Source organism: Lithobates pipiens, unplaced genomic scaffold (genome assembly GCF_037356315.1).
Source record: "Lithobates pipiens isolate NorthernLeopardFrog02 unplaced genomic scaffold, aLitPip1_a1.2 Scaffold_25, whole genome shotgun sequence".
Classification (NCBI taxonomy): Eukaryota; Metazoa; Chordata; class Amphibia; order Anura; family Ranidae; genus Lithobates; species Lithobates pipiens.
The window spans coordinates 159096157-159110978 of NW_027507787.1; positions in this window are offsets into that span (position 1 = coordinate 159096157).

The following is a 14822-nucleotide window of genomic DNA, read 5'->3' on the forward strand; positions in this document are numbered from 1 at the left end:
GGGTTGGTTTTTTTGACAGGAGCCTGGAAGGGCTGAAGTTACCGAAATAATCCGGTCTTGTGGATATCGCCAAGCAAGCTGAAAGATCCAGGTATCCTACAAGTGTTTTAAAGCTTATGCCGCGTACACACGGGCGGACTGTATGGCGTACTTAGTCCGTCGAAACACATTTCAGCGGACAGTCCACTCGTGTGTGGGCTTCAGCGGACTTTTTCAGCGTGCAGTCTGGCGTACTAAGTATTTCGGATTTTTCGAAATTCTGTCCGTCGTACTTTGGTTTCAGCGGACAATCCGCTCGTCAGTAGGCTAGTTCGACGGACTAAGAATGGCGCATGCCCAGAAAGGATTTACACGGCGGAAGGGTGCTTTGCTGTGTATTGGACTTCCTATTTCTAGTCCCGTCGTACGTGCTGTACACGTCATCGCGCAAGCTTTCGACGGACTGTTTGTGCATCCGTGTGGGGTCAAGTCCGTTCAGTCGAAAGTATGACGGACTGTCCGTCGGATTGTATGACGGACTAAGTACGCCATACAGTCCGCTCGTGTGTACGCGGCATCAGTTTCCCTACATGTTCTGCAACAACATCTGTGACAAAGACTTTGTTCCTGAGTAAGCACCTTGTTGGCTGCTAGGCCTTGTAAGAGAGGGACTGTCCAACCTGAGTGTTCATCCAGCTGCGAATGGCTATTCTCTGGATGCAGTCAAAGTAAGCAAGTTCTTTAACGTTTTTGGACTTTGACATTGAGAGTAACTGAACTTCTCTTTCCAACCCTCTGATCCCAAGTTGAAAAACTTGGGATCAATGGTTTGAGTTTTGCAAATAAAATCCATTCAAGTGGATCTATTGTCAGTCTCAAGTTACTGGGTCATCTACCACGGGACATCCCCTAGACGTGTCACAAGGAGAACGGAAGGTAAGAAGAAAAATAACCAGCAGCTCCTTCGGGGGTTAGTGCTACATATATATATATATATATATATATATATATATATATATATATATATATATATATATATAATGTATGTGTGTGTATATACAGTGCCTTGAAAAAGTAAAAAGTATTCATAGCCTTAAAATTTTGCACAATTTGTCATGCTACAACCAAAAACGTAGATGTATTTTATTGGGATTTTATGTGAAAGACCAAAACAAAGTGGCACATACCATAATTATCGGCATATACCATGCACTTTCCCCCCCCCCTTAAAATAGGGGGAAACTCGTGTGTGCATGTTATACGCATATATAGGCTACCACTGTGGGGAAGGCAGGGACGAGCACTGCCGAATTAGAGCCGGATCTCCTGTGTACTCAACTCGCAGTCACGCTCAGTCCCGCCCTCTGGAGGCTCCTAGCATTGGACCGGCGTTATGTCCATCATAGGATGTAGGCCAAGGGGTGGGACTCGGCATGGTGCCGAGCCGAGTACACAGGAGATCTGGTTCTATTTTGTCCTCGCTTGTCCCCACCTATCCCTCAATGGCAGCATATATAACGGCAAGGCTGCAGATGGACACTGAGCAATGCTGCAGGTGGGCACTGATTAGACTGCAGGTGGGCACTGATCATGCTGCATATGGGCACAGATCAGACTGCAGATGGGCACAGATCAGACTGCAGATGGGCACAGATCAGGCTGCAGATGGCCACAGATCAGGCTGCAGATGGGCACAGATCAGGCTGCAGATGGCCACAGATCAGGCTGCACTGAAGCTGCAGATGGGCACTAATTAGGCTGCATTGATGCTCACTGACCATTATTTAGCTTCAAAATGGTTTATTTAAAAAAAAAAAATTCCTGAAACTACCCTCTTAACTACCCTCTTAAACACGCCGGCATGTGTTATATGCCGCCGCGTGTTATACGCCAATAAATACGGTAATTGTGAAGTGGAAGGAAAATTCCTGCATGTCTTTTTGGGGATGTCTCTACCAGCTTTTTGCCCATTCTTTCTTGAAAATTGTTCAAGCTCTGTCAGATTGGAAGGAAAGCGTCTGTGAACAGCAATTTTCAAGTCTTGCCACAGATTCTTAATTGGATTTAGGTTTGGACTTTGACTGGGCTATTTTAACACATGAATAGGCTTTGATCTAAACCATTCCATTTTAACTCTGGCAGTATGTTTAGGGTCATTCTCCTGCTGGAAGGTGAACCTCCGCCCCAGTCTTAAGTCTTTTGCAGACTCTTATCCCTTGTACACACGGTCGGACATTACGACAACAAAATTCATCCGACGGATTTTGTCCGAAACTTGTGTTGCTTAAAGTTTTCGGAAAATCCGATCCTACGTAACGTGGCGACGTTATTTTGTTACGACGGGACTACCTTCAGGCTAGTAGCCAATAGCTTTGGTCTAGGAATTTGATCTGAGCATGCATGGCACTTTCCGATCGGATCATGTTGTCGGAAAGATATTCAGACGGAAACAGTTCAATGGAGCCCACACACAGTCAGATTATCCAACAACGCGGTCCGATCGGACATTTTCTGTCGGAATGTCCGACCTTGTGTACAAGGGCTTACAGGTTTTATTCTAAGATTGCCCTGTATTTGGTTCCATTCATCCTCCTATCGACTCTGACCAGCTTTTCTGTCCCTGCTGACAGAAAGCTTCTGTACAACCTGATGCTGCCACCACCATGTTTCATGGTGGGTATGGTGTGTTCAGGGTGATGTGCAGTGTTAGATTTCCTAAACACATAGCTTTTTGCTTTTAGGCCATTTAGTTCAATTTTGGTTTCATCTGACAAGAGCAATGATCTGAGCATGCATGGCACTTTGTCGGATCGGAATTCTCTACAAACGATTGGTCAAAATCCGATCGGATCATGTTGTCGGAAATTTTTTATATCCAGCTCTCAAACTTTGTTGATCGGACATTCCGACGGAAAAAGTCAAATGAAGCCCACACACAGTCGGATTATCTGACAACACGGTCTGATCGGACATTTTCCATCGGAATGTCCGACCGCGTGTACAAGGGCTAATAGTTGTAACGTGGACAGATTCTTCCACCTGAGCTGTGGATCTCCGCATCTCCTCCAAAGTTACCATGGGCCTCTTGGCCTCTTGGCTGCTTCTCTGATTAATGCTCTCTATGTCAGTTTAGGTGGATGGCCATGTCTTGGTAGGTTTGCAGTTGTACTCTTTCCATTTTCGGATGATGGATTGAACAGTGCTCCAGGAGATGTTCAAAGCTTACGATATTTTTTTTTATAACCTCACTCTGCTTTAAACTTCTCCACAACTTTATCCATGACCTGTCTGGTGTGTTCCTTGGCCTTCATGATGCTGTTTGTTTGCTGAGATTCTCTAACAAAGGGGTGTGACCTAGCACAGGATGTGATCGGACGTGTTCCTTTGCAGCTCCTGTCTCTCCGTCTACAATCCTGCACCATCCTGGTTGTCCATGAGTGAAACTCCCTAGGGAGTCATTTTGGTTGATGGGAAAGCGGCAGAAAAAGCAACCTCCAGCCACGATGAGCATCACCACCTGCTCCTGCCAAGATTGCTGCCGCAAACACCTTCCATGGGCTTAATGCAGCCTTTCTCAACCTTTTTAACACAGAGGAACCCTTGAAATAGTTCTCTGGTCTCAAGGAACCCCTGCTAAAAATGAGTATCTTACAACTCATGATACATTAGTGTGATGGTTAGTGAAAGGAATGGTCTTTACACTTGTGGTCATTGGGAAGAATTACCTCCTTACAGATAGCTAAAAAGATCAATGGTGTCAGAGGGGACTTATCTGAGAGGCAGAAATTTCCCAATGCTGAAGGAATCCCTAGCAACCTCTGAAGGAACCCTGGTTGAGAATCACTAGCCTAGTGTATCGCCAGCCTCCACCCCTGATCTATTTGGTGATGGCCAGGTTGCTTTCCCACCACCTTCTCCCGAGATCTCGGACCACCCACCACGTCCTCGCAGGCGGCCTTGGGCGAGGATGGCATGGATGATGGGAAAAAAAGCCCACGCTGTCAAAGGTCCTCGCCATTATTACGGTAAACCACATGGACCTTATGGGGAAGGAGGATGGCTTAAAGATTGACTTAACGATCATGCTGCACGATATGCAAAAGATCCATGGCTGGGTTACTGAGACTGAGCGGCATATCAGTGACATGGAGGATACCATTAACCCCATCCTGCCCAAGCTTAATACTTTAATATAGCTTAATATATGGGGGGAAGATTGCAAAGTTAGAGGACAAGATGGATGTCCTAGAGCAGGGGTCTCCAAACTTTTCAAACAAAGGGCACTTTATTGTCCTCACAAACTTTAGGAGGGCTGGATTGTGGCCAGCAAGGGCAAAAAATGTCACGGGCCCAGCATCAGTGAGAATAAATATGGCCTCAGGGTTGGTGGTCAATAGGAGGAGTACTCCTCCTATTAGTAGAAGGAATAGTATTCCATCATTGGTATCAGTGGAAGTTATTTTTGTTGGTGTCAGTGAGAAGAATAGTGCCTCATATCGGTGGAAGGAGTTGTGCCCCAAGGGCCACATAAAGGCTAGCAAAGGGCCACATCTGGCCCTCAGGCCGCAGTTTGGAGACCCCTGTCCTAGAGAACCATCTCCGCAGGAATAACCTGCACCTGGTTGGTCTCCCATAGTGGGTGGAGGCATCTGACCCTGTAGCCTTCCTGGAAAGCTGACTTGAGTAAAATGTGGCCAACTCTCCCCTTGATTTGTGATTTAGAGGGCCCTCCGAGTTTCTGGGTGTCATCTCCCTGAGGGTCACCCTCCACGTACGCTGGTGACTCGTCTCCTCAATTATAGGGATCATGAATCCATCCTGGGGGCTGCCCAGAAGAAAGGAAGTCTCTCGATCAATAAAGTTGTGGTGTCCCTGTTTACTGATTATTCAGTAACAGTTCGCAATAGAATTCGGCTCCAGGAGTATGATATCCAATAATCCATGCTGTTTCCTGCTACCCTCCGGGTTACTCATCAAGGGAGAGTTCACTTCTTCCAATCCCCCAGGAGGCCTTATCTTGGTGGGAATCACTATCTTTCCCCCCTAAGCCACCTGCCTGATGGCTGCCAGCCCACTAAGCTAGAAAAGCTGATTTATTTTTCTTTTTTCTGCCCTTTCCCCTTGTCCTTCTTTGCGCCTTACCATGGGCTCTGTTAAGTCAAAGTCTGGTCGACCTTACATCTCTCCTGTGGGAGAGCAATGGGCGTTCAACTACTGAGCAGGCCTAAGCTGCTGTGGGGTCAACAAATCTACCCCCTATTTTCTTGTTGAACACTGACAATTTTGGTTTTCTGATACTTTCATTTTCTGTTATCGGTCACGCACACCATGCATGGTTCAAGTTCAGGGTTCAGTTAAGGTCCACTCAACTTTTTTGGAGCTGGGCAGGGGTTATGCTACCCTTACTGGGTAATTGTTGTGTTACAAAAAAAAACTAAAAAATGCAGCGCTGTGTGATACTGAACCTTACAAATGCATAGACAGTGCCATAAACAATGGAAATCAATATTGCTAATAAATGTAACTATGAACATAAAAAAAAAATAATAATTGTGTAACAAGCAATGTCACAGTGACATTTTTTTTGTATTAGTCCTTAAGATCGAGTGTCCAAAAAAAAGAGAGATTTTTTTTCTCCCAATTTTCATCAATCCACAGAGACAAAAGAGCAAAATGGTGTATTATACGTATTTAGTGTCCAAAAAGTAACTCTAGTGATGATAATCCTGTTTAGAAGAGGGTAACTTCACACACGTGCTCCCCCCGTGTGAATGCGCTCACCTCCAACAGTGTGACCACACACTTAAGTTTGGTCCATATAAGCAGTTGAACTGGGTCTAAATGTAACTGGCTAAACAGGATTCCACAGGAAAATCCAGAGAAGTTGTCCTCAATTTTAAAACAAGAAAGAGGCTGGATAGTGCTAGTTTAAAAATATATTTAGAAAACATAACATCAGGGTACTCACATTATAGGTGCTTCTAGCGCACCAAACTATAAAAGCATTAAGCATAGGATTCCTCTCCAAACGACTTCCAAACTTGTATGTGTCAGCAGCTTATACAAACAAGCATGTATCCAAGCTCCTCCACCATCCTGGCCCCTCACCTACATATTGACACAGGGTTAATCACGTGTCTTCCTGTGCCTCCAGGAAACTCATCTCATGGGCTCCAAGATTTTGGCTCTGAAAAAGCATTGGGTGGCTCACAACTACCACTCCACCTATTCTAATTACGCCCATGGGGTTGTGATTCTAATCCGTAAAGGGCTACCATTCTCCTGCCATCAGGTTATCTTGGTCCCTAAAGGGCAGTATATTATTTTACATGTGGCTATTTATGGAATTTCTCTTGTGTTGGTCACGATCTACCTTCCCTCTCCGGCCATGGCTGCAGTGTATACTGAACTAAGTGTGCATTTCACCTCATTGCCCAACTGTCCTATGCTCATTGTCGGAGATTTTAATCCTGTGATGCAGCCTGCATTGGATAGGTTGAAACCTCTACAATCTGAATCTAAATAGTTTTGTGTGTGGTGTGATACCTATGGATATGTAGATCTCTGGCGCTGGAAGTTCCCCAAGAATCCTATGCTGCCTTCTCCAGGTTGGGCTATGCACAGGCCACAGGGAACCTCTTGCCCTGTGTTCAGTCCATAGCATATCTGTCCCAGACGGTGTCGGACCATTCCATAGTACAGTTCTATAGTACAGGTGGGTTTGACTTTGGGCCACAGACCCTCATTTCAGGCTTGAAGACTCAGCCCTTTCTGGATCTCCACCCAGGAAATACATGATTCCATTCCAACTGACATGACCAATTACTAGTCCTCTATTTCCAACTCTGCCACTGGGGGCCCAATCTGGGATGCATTTAGGGCAGTGGTCAGGGGCTCCTATATCTCACAAATTAAGCATTTCTGATCTGTTTGGTGGACCATACAAGAGGCTCTCCAAAAAGCACTGGTTGATGCCCGCTCCCATCTTCTAAAACTTGCGGTATGCTGACAGGCACTCATCCCATTCATTCACCAGCACGGGGGAAAAAATGGTAGGCTTCTTGCATTTTTCATCCACATGGACTTTCAGCACAGTTCAATTTCTGAAATTCAACTCCTTGACGGGTCAACTACTTCTAACGCCTTAACTATTACCCAAACAATCGCTGAATTCTATGGCAATTTGTATGAGGATACGGTGGTACCTCCTGAGCAAGCCTTCATGGGCTTCATTCAATCACCTGACTTCCCAGCACTTAGCACCCCCCCAACCAGGGCCGTCTTAATGAGCGGGCACACCTGGGCACTGCCCAGGGGCACCAGCTGCATGGGGGCTCCAGCACTCCCAAAAGCATCTGCTCCTTGAGCCCACGCTGCCCGGAAATGCGGGGGCCCCATGATGGCACTGAGAGTGTGCCGTGCTGTGCAGAGCGATACCTATTATTTCACTGCCAGTGTGGGGCCGGAGCGCCAGTGATGCTCTGACCCTGCCCCATGCAGCTTGAATGCTTGGGACTTGGAGGCCACGGGGTAGGAGCTGGAGTGGGAGCTAGTGAGTCGGCAGCACTGACAGCCCGCCTGCAGAAGTGGAATTGTGGATAGTGTCATGGTGAGCCCAGCTGTCCAGCACTGTTTGCACCAAAGGGCTTGGAATGCCTGGAGGGATGCTCCCTCCTCTGCCCCTCCTTCTGCCTGCATGCCTTGATTGGTATAGGTGAGTCCTTGTCACAGTGCTGGAGGTGGGCACAAAGGAAAAGGGGGTACTACACAGATGGAATAATGGTTCTGGGGGATAAGGGGTGTATGGGGGGGGAACAATGCTGAAGGGGGATATGGGGTGTATGGGGGGTAGAATGCTTGAAGTATCTTGGGTGGCTATAGCGCTAGAGGTGTTAGGGATGAAGAGAGGAAACAGTGTAGGGGGTATCAGGGATGTAGTGGGGTCACAATACAAGGGGTATCTTATGGTATATAGTAACAGTGCTGGGGGGAATATCTAGGGTGCAGAGAGGGATCATAGTTTTGGGGGGATATCTGGGGTGTAGAGGAGTCAGAGTGCTGTGGGGATATCTGGGGTTTAGAGGGTTCACATTGCTGGGGGGATATCTGGGGTGTAGAGGGGTCAGAGTGCTGGGGGGATATCTGGGATGTAGAGGGGTCAGAGTGCTGTGGGGAAATCAGGGAAATCTGGGGTGTAGAGAGGTCTGGGTGTTAGGGGGATATCTAGGGTGTAGAGAGGTGAGAGTGCTGGGGGGTCATCTGGGGTGTAGAGGGGTGAGAGTGCTGGGGGGTCATCTGGGGTGTAGAGGGGTCTGAGTGCTAGGGGGATATCTGGGGTGTAGAGGAGGTCACAGTGCTGGGTGGATATCTGGGGTGTAGAGGGGGTCAGAGTGCTGGGGGGATATCTAGGGTGTAGAGTGATTATAGTGCTGGGGGAATATCTAGGGTGTAGAGGGGTCAGATTGCTGGGGGGATATCTGAGGTGTAGAGGGATCAGGGTGCTGGGGGATCTAGGGTGTAGAGATATCAGAGTGCTGGGGGATATCTAGGGTGTAGAGGGGTCACAGTGCTGGGGGGATATCTGGGGTGTAGAGGGGTCTGGGTGCTAGGGGGATATCTGGGGTGTAGAGGGGTGAGAGTCCTGGGGGGTCATCTGGGGTGTAGATGGGTCTGAGTGCTAGGGGGATATCTGGAGTGTAAAGGGGTCTGAGTGCTAGGGGGATATCTGGGGTGTAGAGGGGTCACAGTACTGGGTGGATATCTGGGGTGTAGACGGATCATAGTGCTGGGGGGATATCTAGGGTGTAGAGGGGTCACAGGGCTGGGAGGATATCTGGGGTGTAGAGGGGTCAGAGTGCTGGGGAGGGGGGTATCTGGGGTGTAGAGGGGCCAGAGTACTGGGGGAATATCTAGGGTGTAGTGGGGCCATAGTGCAGGGGAGGTATTTGGGGTCTTAAATACAGGGGGATGGGAGGTGGTAACAGGATAACGATGGTAGGGGGAAACCTGGTGTGTGTGTGTGTGGAGGGGGGGGGGAGAGTTGGGCAGAGTTAGGAGTGCTGGATGTATATAAGATGTAGAGGGGGCTACCATTTACAATGTTTGGGGTATCTGAGGCACTGTCAGGCTGGATGATGCCTCATGTTTTTTATTGGCGGCCGTATCTATACTTTTTACAACTGTCATGAGCATCATTCTAGCAGATATATTATATGCACAGGACAGCTTTGTTACTTTATGTATGTAGTATTTTTTCCACTGTTTCTTTGCTGTATAGAATGATTGTTCATGTAGTTCAAGGGGAGCTCCACCCAAAAGGGGAAGCTCTGCTTGTCTGCCTCCTACCTACTTGATGTCTGTTTACCTGCGCTATCTCCATTTGTAGAGGCCCCAGAGCATTACTTTCCCCAGGGGCTCATGATGCTATTAAGATGGTCCTGCCCCCAGAAACTCCTCTTAAGCCCCGTACACACGAGAGGACTTATGTCCGACAGACTTCCAAAGGAGTTCCATCGGAGTTCTGCTGGAATTCCGACGGAGTTCTGACAGACTTTTCGGCCGAACGGACTTGGCCACACACGATCACACTAAACTCCGACGGATTCGAACGTGATGACGTACGACCCGACTCGAATAAGGAAGTTCATAGCCAGTAGCCAATAGCTGCCCTAGCGTCGGTTTTAGTCCGTCGGAGTAGCATACACACGAGCGGATTTTTCGAAGGGGACCGGGTCCGGCGGAGTTCCGTTGGGAAAATTTGAAGCATGTTCCATATTCTAAAGTCCTTCGGACTTTGGTGAGTCAAAAGTCCGTTGCAGCCCACACACGATCGTATAGTCTGACGGACTCAGTCCTTCGAACTCTGGATGTTGAAAAGTCCGCTCGTGTGTACGCGGCATTAGACAAACCTATCACGTTAGAGGAGATAGCTACAGCCATTCGATTACTACCTACTAGTAAAACTCCAGATCTAGATGGCCTCCCTTCAGAATGGTACCAGGCATACATAGAGGATTTGGCTCCTAGGCTCCTTAAGACCTTCCAGGGCTCTCTTGAGCAGGAGAAGCTCCCTGACTCTATGAATGAAGCGCTTATTGTTGTCATACCCAAACCTGATAAGGATAGGCAGCTATGTGGGTCTTATCATCCCTTATCTCTCCTGAATAATGATGCAAAAATACTGGCAAAGATCCTTGCTTTCAGACTTCAGAAGGTTATTCTGTCTCTCATACCGCCGGACCAATCTGGTTTTATGCCCAGCAGGAGCACCATTGATAACATTTGCAGGCTATTTCTACATGTCCATAATGCATCACTCATCAAACATAGTGGGTTAGTTCTATCTTTAGATGTGTAAAAAAACTATTCACATTGTGCGTTGGTCCTTCCTGTGGGAAACTATGGCACGGATGGGTTTTGGATAGCACTTTGTCCATTGGGTTTGGTTATGATATGCTGACCCACGGGTCAGAATCCACACCAATAAAGATATTTCCAGGTCGTTCTCTTTGAGGAGGGGCACTAGGCTGGGGTGCCCCCTTTCTCCCCTCCTGTTCACGCTGGCTATTGAGCCCTTGGCTCTGGCAGTGCTGCAGACGTCAGATAGGGGGCATCCGCTGTGGTCCAATAGAGGAGAAGATCTCTCTGTAAGTGGACGATTCCCTTATATACTTGGGCGGTAGTGAGAGCTCATTTACTAAACTGTTGCAGGTGGTGGAGGAGTTTGGAGCGGTTTCGGGACTTTAGGTGGGTTGGGAAAAATCTCTGGCATTTCCCATAGGCCCTCCTATTCCCACTGTATATCTACAGAGGCCGTGCCTGCAATTAACATCATCCTTTAGATACCCAGGCATTCAAGAGGCATTCAGGCATTCATGGTGATCTCTCTAAATATGAGGAACTTAATATTACTCCCATAGTCAAACAGTTGATGGGCAGGTTTCTCATCTGGACATCTCTGCCCCTTAAGTTAATTGGCCGCATTAATATTTTCAAAATGATTTTCCTACCAAAATTGTTATATTGTTTTTGAGCTGCCCCAGTTTTTCTCCTGAAGAAATTTTTTGTATATATCATTTTTGTACGGTATATATTATAGTGGACTCCACCCTCTCTTCTTTTTTCTGTAACGGTTTCCAGCCTCGTATAGCCAAGCCCTCATTGCAAACCTAAGGAATTACTATTGCTTCCCAGCTCAACTAAGTCCATGCTTGGTTACACTCTGACCTTCAGACTTCCTCCACAATGCTTTTGACGGCCCTCTTTGAACCCTCCACCTCTCACCACAGACCCCCTTGTGGAGAAACCCTAATTTCCCTGAGCTCTTTGGTCACCTGGATTCGCCCTGGTGGGGTCGATTTGGAGTTACTTACCTCTCTCATATCATTGAGGACAATACCTTAGTACCCTTCAACACACTTATGCCGCGTACACACGAGCGGACTGTATGGCGTACTTAGCCCGTCATACAATCCGACGGACAGTCCGTCATACTTTCGACTGAACGGACTTGACCACACACGGATGCACAAACAGTCCGTCGAAAGCTTGCGCGATGACGTGTACAGCACGTACGACGGGACTAGAAATAGGAAGTCGAATACACAGCAAAGCACCCTTCCGCCGTGTAAATCCTTTCTGGGCATGCGCCATTCTTAGTCCGTCGAACTAGCCTACTGACGAGCGGATTGTCCGCTGAAACCAAAGTACGACGGACAGAATTTAGAAAAATCCGAAATACTTAGTACGCCAGACTGCACGCTGAAAAAGTCCGCTGAAGCCCACACACAAGCGGACTGTCCGCTGAAATGTGTTTCGACGGACTAAGTACGCCATACAGTCCGCCCGTGTGTACGCGGCATTAGATGTAAATATGGCATTGAAAATAAGTTCTTCTTTAAATGTCTACTACTGCTACATACCATTCGGGCGCAGTTTGGGTCTCTGACCATTGAGCTCTTGGAATCTTCTATAGAGGACCTCTTGTCGTTTCCATAAATCTCCAAGTTGGTGATGACCTTTTATGGTCACCTCCGGTTGATGGGGGCTGACCCCTTTCAGAACTCTCAGCACAAATGGATGATGCTAATGCCTGAGCTTTCTGAGTAGGACTTGGAAGAATCTACCGAGATATGCTTTCAGGATGTGATGAGAACTGCCAACCAATTGATTCAATTTAAGTTTATGCATCATCTCCACTACACACCAACCAGGCTGGTTCGGATGGAACTGGGTCAGGATATTGCTTGTTCTAGATGTGATTTGATTGCTGCAAATTGTTTTCATATGTTTAGAAGCTGTCCTGGACTTTTGACTTATTGGAAGAATATGTTTGCCTTTTTCGACCACAAGCTTCATCTGCCATTACCTCACACTCCAGAAGTTGGACTTTTACAGGTTCTCAATGATTATGTTCCTCACACACATGCTAGGATTTTGTTACGTATACTCTTTAAGCTCCTTAACCTCCTTAGTGGTATTCCCGAGTGTGGCTCTGGGTGAATTTTCACTACCAAAAACGGTAACCCCGAGCCACACTCAGGATTGCATCACAGGATCCAGGCAAACTTACTTACCTTGTCCCCAGGATCTTGCGATGTCTCCCTGCTGTGTCCGCGGGCTCAATGTATCACAGTGCTGGGCTCCGTTCTCTGCGAGCGTCGCAATGCACGGGGACGGAGCCTGGTGCCAAACTAAAAAAATTAAAAACACATAATACAATCCTACAGATTACATTACTGTATTAAATAATTTTACCTCCCTTTTGTCCCTAATGCTTTGTTCAGTGCCCTGCATGCAGTTTTATATGATATATACTGTTCTGGAGATTGTCCATGGCAACCAAAAAGTGTCCCTTTACGTCAAAAGCGGTTTTAGACCAGCTAGAATACCGCAATAATAAATTAGAAGAATCGCTTGAAGAATTGAGCTATAGTGATTTGTGAGGAAATCCGTTATCAAACACTGAAAGTATTGACAGCAACAATTCTGCAACTGAGCAAATTTCAGTGTTTTTGATTTGATTACATTTTTGAATACATTTTATTATTATATTATTATTTGTTATAATTATTTATAGTTCTTTATTATAGTATAATTTCTAATTCTGTCTTTCAAAATTTATCATACCGGGAATGTCTACTAGACTCTTGTTTGGACAGATTTAAGTGTGTTATTCCTAATGCCGCGTACACACGAGTGGACTGTATGGCGTACTTAGTTCATCATACAATCCGACGGACAGTCCGTCGTACTTTCCACTGAATGGACTTGACCACGCACGGATACCCAAACAGTCCGTCGAAAGCTTGCGCGATGACGTGTACAGCACGTACGACGGGACTAGAAATAGGAAGTCCAAGACACAGCAAAGCACCCTTCCGCCGTGTAAATCCTTTCTGGGCATGCGCCATTCTTAGTCCTTCGAACTAGCATACTGACGACCGTACTGTCCGCTGAAACCAAAGTACGACGGACAGAATTTCGAAAAAACCGAAATTCTTAGTACGCCGGACTGCACGATGAAAAAGTCAGCTGAAGCCCACACACGAGCGGATTGTCCGCTGAAATGTGTTTCGACGGACTAAGTACGCCATACAGTCCGCTCGTGTGTACGCGGCATTAGAATTACAGGCCTACAATATAAAACGCCAAATTTCCATGCAAAACATTGTACCGCTTTGAGCATCAAAAATGTGAAATAATCATACCGCCAAGGAGGTTAAGCCACTGAGAACAGAGAGTTTGTACCGTATATACTCGAGTATAAGCCGAGATTTTCAGCCTCTTTTTTGAGGCTGAAAGTGCCCCCCTCGGCTTATACTCGAGTCATCGCCGTCTGTCTGCCCGAACAGCGTGTCGAGCAGACAGACAGCGGCCATTCTAACTTTCAAAAGCCGCGCCTCCCTGTCTGTGATAGGCGGAACACAATTTCCCAGCAGTCTGTGTTCCGCCTATCACGGACATCCGCTCATCCTCATACTACGGACGAGGATAAGAGGATGTCCGTGATAGGCGGAACACAGACTGCTGGGAAATTGTGTTCCGCCTATCACAGACAGGGAGGCGCGGCATTTGAACAGGGGAATGGGTGCCGACGAAGAGCGGTGATCCTGGGACGGGACCGGACGGAGGCTCGGCTCGGGACGGGACGGGACGGGACCGGACGGAGTCTCGGGACGGGACGGGACCGGACGGAGGCTCGGGACGGGACGGGACCGGACGGAGGCTCGGGACCGGACGGAGGCTCGGGACACAGGTAGGCTGGACACACAAGGCCACACACACACACACACACACACACACACACACACACACATGGATGGACACACACACACACACAGGGATGGATGGATGGACACACACACAGGGATGGATGGATGGATGGACACACACACACACAGGGATGGATGGATGGATGGACACACACACACACAGGGATGGATGGATGGATGGACACACACACACACAGGGATGGATGGACACACACACACACAGGGATGGATGGATGGATGGACACACACACACAGGGATGGACAGGCATATCTCACCCTCGGCTTATACACGAGTCAATAGGTTTCCCAGTTTTTTGGGGGTAAATTGGGGGCCTCGGCTTATACTCGGGTCGGCCTATACTCGAGTATATACGGTAATCACTTATTAAAAAAAAAGAGGATAATATATTTATTATATCTATATACAAATGTTTTGCCTTTAAATTTCTATTTTAAACGGGATGGGTTGTTTTACATAGTGAGGGTTTACATATACTGTACTTTAGTACAAAGGGGTTCTCTCCACCCAATCTATGTTCTGCACTAATGAGATCCATTGTATACAAACCA